Raw genomic sequence first — 9,543 nt, forward strand, 5'->3', positions numbered from 1 at the left:
CCCTCTGTGTAAATTTTTCTCCTGAGGATTATTTGAGACAAGCAGAGAAAGCAGCAAGCACAAGTGGGTATCATCCTCCAGCTCCCCGAGCACCAAGCAAAGGAGGCTGGGACTGGGTGGGCTGCTCACCTCCCCCACTGGATCTGGGCATGTGCCTAAAGCACTCTGCAGAAGTGTCAGCCCTGTAGGGATTGGAGGCTAACTTCACTGTATCATCTGCTCAGGGGAAGTCCCCAACCTTCTAATGAGGGACACAGTCAGAGAAAATACCTTTAGTGGTGGGTCTTCAAGGGTGAGACAGAACAAATCTGTATATCCAGATTTTAGTGAGCGAAAGTATTTCCCACAAGCCTTGACATCCCACAGGTGACCTGACAAGAATCACAGAACCAAGAAGTACCTGGGCCTGGGTGTGTGCCTTCTGACCCCAGGTGAAGTGGGCTTGTAGACAAGGTGTAAAATGAATAGTCAACACCCCTTTAGGTTCCTAGAAGAGTTACCCCAGTGGGAAAATGGTCCTTGAGCCAGGCTTCCATTACAAGTACAAGATAATTCTCATACTGGGGTTTAACACTTAACTCTTGATCCTCCCACTTCCCACCCACCCCAGTAATGAGCCTGGATTAGATCTTTCTAAATGATGGGTTTTTTTTTAAGCCATGAAAGATTTGATAGATACAACTACAATATGTACTTATGTGTCATCAAGCCCAGAAATAAACCATATGCCCAGCACCCAGTTTAAGAAACAGATCATTAGCCCCTAGACGTCTACCTGGACCCGACCCCTGCACAGCCCCAGGGGAAGCTGCCACCCTCCTGTCTGTGGAGGTTTGGGTTGCTCCCAGGGCTTTTGCTATCAGAAGAATGCTATTGTGAGGATTCTTTAGCATGTTTCCTGCTGCATGTGGACCGGTTTCACCAGCATAGATGATCCCATCTGAAATTGTTCAATGGCAGAGTATGTGCAGCTTTACTTCACCAGATAATGCCAAATTGTCATAATTTACAGTCTAAACAGCAATACATGTACTGTTGTACCATTCCACGCAGTTCCACAGCCCTGTCAGACAGTGGGTGTGATCAAGTGTCTTAACTTTGCCAGATAGCATGTATATAATGCAATTTATTTGTGTATTTCCATGGTAACTAATGATCAGCATTTTTAATGTTTCCTGGCCATTTGTGTTTCTTCACCTATGAAATGCCAATCCATATCTCTGCCAACTCTCCCCCCTGGGGCTGTCTTCTCTTTTGATTTTATATCTGAGCCTTTTTCCTCTCTCTCTCTCCCTCTCTCTCTCTCTTTCTCTCCCCTTCCCCTACTCCATTGCCATTTATCTGTATGACACCTTTTTTCACTTTCTTTGAGGTCTTTTGGTGAAGAGCAGCTCTTGGTTTTAACTAACTTGAATGCTTTGCAATATTTCCTTTGGTTCATGTTTTTTACTTTTATTAAGGAAATCCTTTCTGACCTTGAAGTCCCAAAGATACACTTGTGTATGTACTCCTTCAAGTGTAATATTTTGCTTTTGTATTTAAGTCTTTACTTCCCTGAGGTGCATGGTATGAGGTAGTGTGCATGCTTGTTCTCCACATGAAAATGCAATTGTCCCAGACTGCTTATTGATTACACGTGTGGGTCTGAGTCTTTGCTCTTCCACTAGTTGATTTCTCCCTATGCTGAAACCTTTCTCAAATTACTATGACTTTATAATCCTTCAATATCTGGAATGTCAACTTTCTCAACTTTGTTCTCTGTCCCCAGTGCTTGCAGCTGTTCAAACAGGTCTGGGCTTCCTATGAAAAATAGATTTCCCAAGTCAGATAATGGCTTTAGCACCTAATCTAATAGGTAATCTAATCTCCTGAGACTTCTGATCTCACCTCATTTCTGCCATCAGGGTATTCCCCTTATTTTCTTACAAGAGCTGCTATGCATTTAAAAGTGTGTTTTAAAATATTCTTCCAGCATTTTTCATTTTATCACAGACAGCTTAAGTCCATCATTGAAACCGCAATTGACTCCTCACCACTAGCAGACCACAGACATCCATGGAGAACACTCCTCTGGGAGTGACACAGTGGATTCTATTGCTTGTGTACCAGGGCTTGGGGAAACATGGCACAAGACATATTTAATGAGTTCTAGTTGGCTCTAAGAGTGCAGTTGGATTCTGATATGTTTGGAGATAATCCTGGACACTTCAACCAAGAACCCCTGGCCCTTCCTTTTTATTACTTCCCCAAACTCAAGAGAAAGTAGAAGACCCTCCCAGTCCTAATAGAGATCTCCTTGGGACACCACCTTAGAGAAAGCAGACAGTTTAGATCCTTCTAATGCTCTGAAGCACATCCACTTGAGTCCCAGGTTGCCTAGACCTGATCGTGGGGTGTAGTCCCAGTAGTTTGCATATAGGTCTGCCCAAGGGCAGGATGACCCACATTTTGTTGTTGGAATCCAATCTTCAATGACTACTGAGTGCAGATGAGCCCGTGCAGCCACTCACCAGTCACCCACCTGCATTGTGCTCAGCACTAGGGAACAATTACTGTGGCCAGTCTGTGACTCAAGGGGCACCTCAAACATATGCTCTTGAGAGTAGTTACTGATGCCCAGAACTTCTAAGTTTTGAATATGACAGCCTCAGGATCAGAACAGTCCTGGCTAATATTTGCTTTGATCCCACTTATGTCTTTCTAGACTCATAGAGCTTGCTTCCACATAGGTAATGAAGGCCTCATCAGAGGCGTAAAGTGCCCAGACAAACCTACACTGGACAGTCAGCTACAACTCTGCTCATCTGCTCATAACAGCAGAAGCCTTATCACAGACTCCCTGACGTCCTAGGAAGCAACTGCTGGTAGGCTTTCTCCTCCTCATTGAAAGCTTTCATAAGAAAACCTGCTTTAAATGGTTGTGTAGATTACCATCCTGAAAATATTCTTCTCCAAAACTCCTATCTCATCTAAATAAATAAAATGTATTTCACATCCTTATTAATCTTTTCTTTTGCCTCCAGGCCTCTTTATAAATTGCTAAAACCCAAAAGGGAAATGAAGGTAATTTGTGTCTTAGTTCTCATCAGTCAAGGGCAGTCCCCAAGTTCTCTACTTAATATTGACTCCTGACTCCTTAGCAACCAGTGCAAGCTTCCGATTCCTTAGCAACAGTCCAAGGTCTTCTAAAGTCAAGCTGAAATTTATCAAATGTATTAGTACATATTAGGAAGTCTGTATTGGCTGGATTCCTTCTGCACCACAAAAATAGAGGCTCAAATATTATTGAATGCTGTAGGATTCTGATATTGTGCTCTTAAACAGCACCTCCTTAATGTGCTCTTGCAAGTCCTTGATTTTAGACAATGAGCTTCTCTGCAAAAGGTTAATATTGTTTTCCTCTCTCCTGCATTGCTTATTCTAATGGCAGCTTACATCCCATCCCTGGAATATCTGTCTCCATTTCTCTTTCCAGTGTTCAGCAATTTTTTTTTGGATTCAGTATTTTTTTCTTTTTTAAAAATTTTATTTATTTATTCATGGGGTGGGGGGGGCACAGACACAGCAGAGGGAGAAGTAGGCTCCATGCAGGGAGCCTGACGTGGGACTCGATCCCGGGACTCCAGGATCACACCCTGGGCTGAAGATGGTGCTAAGCCACTAAGCCACCGGGGCTGCCCAGCAATGAGGATTCATTAGCATAGAAACTCTCAGACTCTGTTTGAAGGGGAAGGTCCCATACATATTCTCCCAGGAGAAACAGGACAGTGTGCCTTTGTTCAGTCCCTATGTTTTTTTTTTTAATTTAAGATTTTATTTATTAATTTATTTATTTGAGAGAGAGAGAGAGCAAGAGCAGAAGGGAAGGGAGAGGGAGAAGCTGGCTCCCTGCTAAGCAGGGAACCCAACGCAGGGCTCCATCTCTGGACCCTGGGATCATGATCTGAGCTGAAGGCAGATGCTTAACTGACTGAGCCACCCAGGCACCCCATTCAGTCTCCATCTTTATATAGTATCTGCAAATGGAAGACAAATATAAAGAGCATCTAGATATTCATATCTGCATGTTGGTCACCATCCTGGGCCAGAACTTTTAAAAGGTCCCTAGAGACAAACCCAAGCCTCTTATCTAGAAATCTCTCTGTCTATAACCCACCTATAAACCTCTCTGGCCTGAAGAGATCCCATAGTGCCCCTTCTTTCTGCCTTCTATCTTTGGAGCAGATACTATTGGTGGCCTTCTCTTATTTCCTCACTATTTAGCATTCATGCGTATTGCTCTATGCTACAAGGTCTTGCTTCTTCTGGCCAATGAGGCATGCTCAGCCTGTATATAGAGCAGACCGAAACTAATGAAGTGTAATGCCCTTGGAGGATACTTCCATCAATGAGAAGTGGAAGGTGGTGAATAAATGCCTCGGCTTCCCTACCCTTGGGTGAGATAACTCGGAGGCATGTTCCACCCAGTCTTCTAGATGTCCCCACTGGATAGTTGCAGGTCCCCATACACTGACCTGCTTACCCATGTACACTAAATTGGCTGCCCCCCTTCCATTTCACACCTCCCCCTACCTAAGAGTACTTGCTGGGATCACCTCCAATAACTTCTCACATTCAAGCTTTGCGCAGTGGCAGTATCGTAGCCAATGAGGTTTATCCGAGGCGCGATTATTGCTAATTGAAAACTTCTCACATTCAAGTATTTGTTCCAAAGTCTGTTTTCTGGAGGTACAAACCCCAGATAACAACTGAGGAGATGGGAGTTGTCCTTGTTGGCTCTGACATTACTTGGTTTCTGCTTCCTCCTTACCTCCTTACCATTCCCCACTCCCCCTCAGAAACAACTACACAGACATAGTTTGGGTGGGTTTTAGTCCGTAGCCTAAATTGGCTAAATTGGCCAAGCCCATCCTACCTCTACCTCAGATAGTGGCTCAGCTTTCTGTAATTAATTGTCAGGGACACACTGACCACTTGGGATCCACTGTCTAGTATCCTGAATTTCAGCCCTTTTTATCTTTACAGCCACTCTGGGAAAATACTTACCTGATACCTACTTGATCATATAGGAAAAACAAAATGCCAGTGAGCCACTTGGCATGAACCTATGGCAATAGGGCTCAGGAAAACCTCAGTTCCCCCTGCTACTTTTCCACTTTGTTTTAGTTAGGCAGCCTTTTGAGACACATTCTCTTCTTCATCATACTAGATCAAGCTAGATCCCTCTGTTAGCTCAGGAGTTACAGAGATACTGTTAACTCAACGGTTGATTTTTAAAGTGCTCTGTGGAAGGCAGAATAATGACCACCCCTGCCCCCCAGAGATGTCCACACACTAATTTCCAAATCCTGTGAAAATGTTATGTTACATGGCAAAGAAGAACTCAAACTCAGGTAGCAAATGGAATTAAGATTGCTAAAAATATGAAGATTATCATGGGTCATCTAGTTGAAACCAGCATAAATACAAGAGTCCTTAAATGCAGAAAAGAAAGGAAGGAGAGGTCAGAGTTCATCCTAAGAAGATCTCAACCCAGTGTTGCTGATTTTAAAGATGGGGAGAGTGCTATGGGCCAAGAAATGTGAGAAGCCTCTAGAGGCCAGAAATGCCAAGGGAAAGGATTCTTCTCTGGAGCCTTTAGAAAGGAATGAAGTCCTGCTTACATCTGGATTTTAGCCCAGTGAAACCCATTTTGCACCTCTGAACTATAAACCTACAATGCATGCTGTGTGAACACGTGCAATGTGGTTACATTTCTTAGAGCAGACATAGACACAGAATAGAGACTTGTTAAGGAGTTTTCTCTTGCTGCTATCCTAAGGCTCCAAGAAGCTTCCAGAAGCTTTCGTTGCAGCTGCCATCTGACTTGCTATCTCCACCTTCATCCTGGCTACTAAAATTTGGCCATTATCATCAACTCTGCTTCCTTTAAGATTTGCTTTTCTTTGCTCTTCTTGTGGATATTTTCTTTTTTTCCTATGCCTACTTACTTGACCACCTTTATTTTTTTATTTTTTTAATAATAAATTTATTTTTTATTGGTGTTCAATTTGCCAACATACAGAATAACACCCAGTGCTCATCCCGTCAAGTGCCCCCCTCAGTGCCCGCCACCCATTCATCCCCACCCCCCCGCCCTCCTCCCCTTCCACCACCCCTAGTTCGTTTCCCAGAGTTAGGAGTCTTTATGTTCTGTCTCCCTTTCTGATATTTCCCACACATTTCTTCTCCCTTCCCTTATATTCCCTTTCACTATTATTTATATTCCCCAAATGAATGAGAACATATAATGTTTGACCACCTTTAAAACAAAAAGAAAGTGGGATGATAATGGTTAGATTCTACCCTCTTACATGTAGGACTAAGGATTTAAATTTAGAATAGCTCTAGATTCTACTTGGTCTAAATGGTGCTTGTATTACATTTCTTCAATTAAACTATCCTATGCTCAAAGCTTTCTCTGCAAAGGCCTTCAGCCTCAGTATATCTACATAAGCTAGACACTTTTTCTCCTGGCTTCTGGTGAAAAAGTAATTCCCAAATTACTCCAAAACCATTTGTTTGGAGGGTACTAACAACCAAGTGTCTGGATCTATGAGGCATTCCAGCAACCTGAATTCTTAATCCTATCCGTGTGAACTCTCTGCTCAAGGCATGTCCCTCCCATGATTCTATACCAGCACATCCTAGTGATGAGGTGCAGTCTCCAGAGTAACTGAAAGAACCCTAATTCTGAATATGGTTCTTCTTCTGACATTGCTAAGTCAGCTATGATCTTGAACAGAGCCATTACTTGTCAAAGGGTTATCCCAGGAAACAGGAGTGGTGAGGGATGAGAGAAGAGACCTTTCTCTTTTTTTAAGATTTTATTTGTTCATGAGAGACACACACACTCAGAGGCAGAGACACAGGCAGAGGGAGAAGCAGGCTCCATGCAGGGGGCCTGAACTGGGACCCGATCCCCAGGGCTGAAGGCAGCACTAAACCGCTGAGCCACCCAGGCTCCCGGAGAAGAGACCTTTGAAAATAACATTCCAGTCTCCCACTTTTCATTTCAGAGTGTAGGGAAAACTACACTCTAAAAATCCTCCCTCTACCCTCTTAGAGTGTTGTTGGCTGGGCCTGGAAGTTAAACTGATAAATAGATTAATTGAAGAAAAGCACACAAATTTTTACAAGTACTTAGGAAACTTCATAAGGAATGAAGACTCAAAGAAATGGCAAAACCTGCCTTCTTTTATATTGGGTTGAGCAAAGAGAGGCAAATGTGTAAAAACAACTAAACTATGTGGGGAGGCTAAAGGAAGATAAGAATTCTTTTTAACAAGGTCTGTTTGTATAGAATTCTCCAGGTTTCAACTTCTCATCCTTGATGATAAGAATGTTCCTTTCCTTCTGGTACAGGAATGGCATGTTTCACATGGGAGTTTTTAACCTCCTCATTTTAAGAAGTAAAGAAAGATTAAAATGCCTTTCTTGCAACTATTTATTTAAGTGCCTTTAGCTTAAAATAATTTTTATGCCAAACTGGCATATTTCAGGGTTGTGTACTCTGCCACTCTACAAGGACCTCATTTTATGGTCAATAGCTAGTTTACTTCATATAAAATTCCACCCTGATCCAAATTAATCACAATTCCCAGGTTTTAATCTGGTCTTCATGAAGATCATCTCTGAGTCTTGACCACAGCTGGTGTCTTCCCCTACCTGTGCAGGATGTCTATCCTATGTCCTCTGTGTTTCCTTGTGTCACTTGCTCAGCAGTCCTGGCAAAGTGACTCATTTTAAGTAGTTTCAATCCAGGTTCCCTATGGAGATGATTTGTTGCATGAGATTTTTTGGCATTGTAAGAATAAAAAATAGACAAAAAATAGAAAGGAACAAAAAGTCACTCCCATTCAAAGATATATATGTATATGAGGACATCTATTAAACCTATTAGCATGTATTTTTACTGAGGAAGAAGGAGAATAGCAGCAGTAAGAATAAAGTGCAAAACAATGAATGAATTAATCAAACAATCAATCAGTGAGAGGAAGCCAAGGGCACTGCATGGACCAATGGTGTTACTGCTGGAACTGTGCACTGAACCGAGCACTCTGGTTAATCCAACTCTACCCAGGAATGGCAGTTGTGCAGGGGAAGAGAAGAGCTTAGACACTTACACTGACCCTTCTCCACTCCAGTACTGATAACTCCTTCCGTGTACTGTTTTGAACTTTGAGACATAAGTAAATAAAATTGGCATCAGCTTTGAGTCCTTTGTACCACCAAAGCCACATTGCAGAATGGGCTGTAACTCCCCTACCAATCACTTTCTATGGCTATAATTAGACATTCCCACTCCTCATGCTGCTGATAGCTGGAGCTGTTCAGGGTAGGTGTAGGAGTGGGTGGAGTGATAGAGAAAGGAAAGGAGTGTTGAAAGACATCCATATGAGAAACTATTCCTGTTGAACCTACTATAAAGCCATAATAAGTAGGTCAGCACTTAAAACTCAGTGATTAGACTCCAAGGAGCATGTTGGCTCATACCTTAAGTCACATTTTCTGTGGGCTAAGAGCCATAAAGCACATAGATTTTGCATAAATGATACTCATTTATTTTTTGTTATATTGTTTAATGGGAATTGTCTTGAAAAACAGAAGCTAGCTTTTCTCTTTTCATGTCTTGTGGGTGTTGTGTTGTTGCAATTCATAAAACAAGAAGTAATCTTAACAAAGAAAGGATTATATAGTAATTGGGATTTATTTTAAATTTTAAAAAATAAGTTTTAGGCTAAGCATCCTATTCTTAAACCTTATAGAAAAAAATGGGCGATTAAAAAATAACTTTATTTATTTATTTATTTATTTATTTATTTATTTATTTGAGAGACTGAGGAGAGGAGGGTTGGGGAGAAGGAGACAGAATCTTAAGCAGGCTCCATGCCCAGGGTGGTGCAGGATGTAAGGCTCGAACTCACAACTCTAAGACCATAACCTGAGCCAAAATCAAGAGTTGGACACTTTACCAACTGAACCACCCAGGCGTCCCATACTTTGTTTTTTTTTTTTTTTTTTAAAGATTTTATTTATTTATTCATGAGAGACGCAGAGAGAGAGAGAGAGACAGAGACACAGGCAGAGGGAGAAGCAGACTCCATGCAGGGAGCCCAATGTAGGACTCGATCCCAGGTCTCCAGGATCACGCCCTGGGCTGAAGGCAGCGCTAAACCGCTGAGCCACCCGGGCAGTCCCCCATACTTTGTTTTTAAAAAGTTTAGGCTTACAAAAAAATTGCACAGGAAGTGCAGAGAATTCCCACCTACTCCCTCCCCACCTTATAGTTTCCTCATCAACATTTTTCATTAGTGTGATATATTTCTTATAATTGATGAAGCAATATTGATACATTATTAGTTTAAAAGATATTAGTTTTAAGTAGGGTTCACTCTTTGTGTTGTACAATTCCATGGTTTTGGCAAATGCATCATGGCATATATATGCCATTAGAGTGTCATATATAATAGTTTGACTGCCTTAAAAATTCCTTGTGTTCCA

The 9,543-nt window shown here is 41.9% G+C and overlaps 1 pseudogene; it reads left to right on the forward strand.

Annotated features, from left to right (window-relative positions):
* The first annotated feature begins 4,617 nt into the window (after positions 1–4,617).
* LOC140618901 (U4 spliceosomal RNA) lies at positions 4,618–4,722 on the forward strand (annotated as a pseudogene).
* The last annotated feature ends 4,821 nt before the right edge of the window (positions 4,723–9,543 follow it).

This window comes from Canis lupus, chromosome 26 (assembly GCF_048164855.1).
Source record: "Canis lupus baileyi chromosome 26, mCanLup2.hap1, whole genome shotgun sequence".
Taxonomy (NCBI): domain Eukaryota; kingdom Metazoa; phylum Chordata; class Mammalia; order Carnivora; family Canidae; genus Canis; species Canis lupus.